The sequence below is a fragment of the Cupressus sempervirens genome, chromosome 11 (assembly GCF_028749045.1).
Source record: "Cupressus sempervirens isolate cs-2001-9-10 chromosome 11, ASM2874904v1, whole genome shotgun sequence".
NCBI lineage: Eukaryota > Viridiplantae > Streptophyta > Pinopsida > Cupressales > Cupressaceae > Cupressus > Cupressus sempervirens.
Genome location: NC_143128.1, coordinates 408358448 through 408359957, shown reverse-complemented (window position 1 = coordinate 408359957; position 1510 = coordinate 408358448). Strand labels below are relative to the sequence as shown.

The following is a 1510-nucleotide window of genomic DNA, read 5'->3' as shown; positions in this document are numbered from 1 at the left end:
GTGCATATATCTGGAGAATATAATGTACCCATATTAAATGTATAAAAATAGATCATGTAGATCAAATGTCTGGAAATAACATTTATAAAACATTAAAATCTCCATATAAGCATGTATCTCGAAATAACATATATAAAACATCAAAATCTCCATATAAGCATGTATCTCGAAAAAACATATAAAACATCATTTAGTGTCCATGATATAAACACGTATCTAGAAATAACATATAAAACATCAAAGTGTCCATATAAATCATGTATCTAAAAATAACATATAAGACATCAAAGTGTCTGGATATAAAATGTATGCATATGGAAATAACATATAAAACATCAAACTGTCCATATAAATATGTATCTAGACATAACATGTGTGTAATAAAATAAAAGGCCACATATGATCTAATCAGCTACATCCCCCCTCCTGATCCTGGGCCTTGTCCCCAAAAGGGTCTATCAGCTGCATCTGAACCCTGTGTCAAATGATAACAAGTGAGCCATTTAATTATGTGTACAGACAAATTATATCAAGATCTACATGTATATAAATCATATATATATATATATATATATATATATATATATATATATATATATATATATATATATATATATATATATATATATATATATATATATATATATATATATATATATATATATATATATATATATATATTGTAACATACCTGGGACTCACGACGTGTAGGATCTGTCGGTGTCTGCAGATTAGCAAAACGTAACATACTATCACTCAAACCCTATAACACATACACAAACACACACATATACATTAATTTAAACATATAGACATATTATTTACTATAATAAAAATAAATCTAAACATATAGAGATATTTACCGTAGCATTATGTAATGCTCTGCCGATCTGACTGATATCTGAATCATGTAATGAAAAAATAGTGTCAGCATCCAAGTCAATAGTGCGGCCCTGATCCAAAAGCATGGAAGTAAATAGACCAGGCTATATGGTGCCACTGAGATCCTGAGTAGGGGGGGGTGCTGTAGGGTCCTAAGTAGCTGGGGCTGGTGCTGTAGCCTAGGCTTGTGTAGCAGTAGGAGTAATAGAAGGTGCAGGAATGTCCTCCTGCCTTTGTGAATCCTCTGGGACTGCTATACGTGACAAAATATGTCTAATCTGAGAGCTCATGTCACGAAGTGGAATCCTTGAGAGTGTAGATAATGCTCAATATGCATCTAAAATATTAGATGCTAAATATGATGCCAACTGATGCAATGCATCCACCTCTAAGACTGCAAAAATGTCTACAAGAGAAGGTATGTCTGCAACTCCATAATCATCATCAACAGGTGTGCTAGATGATGCAGCTGTGGGAGCGGTACCTCGAGACCATAGCATATATCGACTACATCGATCAGAAGAAATCTCCTGTAACTATGTGGCGACGGTGGCGATGCTCGAAAAAATCTGTGTCCTAATTGTGTCATCAGGAACACTCTCACTTGCAGTAGCCATCTGTGGACCTC

General features: G+C 33.8%; 1 long non-coding RNA gene across 1 annotated transcript; it reads right to left on the bottom strand.

The window, feature by feature from the left end:
* Positions 1-243: 243 nt before the first annotated feature.
* On the bottom strand, positions 244-765 carry LOC149530189 (uncharacterized). Its single transcript, XR_016358472.1, has 2 exons — positions 692-765; positions 244-475 (listed from the first exon to the last, which is right to left on the bottom strand). It is a non-coding gene; the product is annotated as an uncharacterized LOC149530189 (long non-coding RNA).
* Positions 766-1510: the final 745 nt, after the last annotated feature.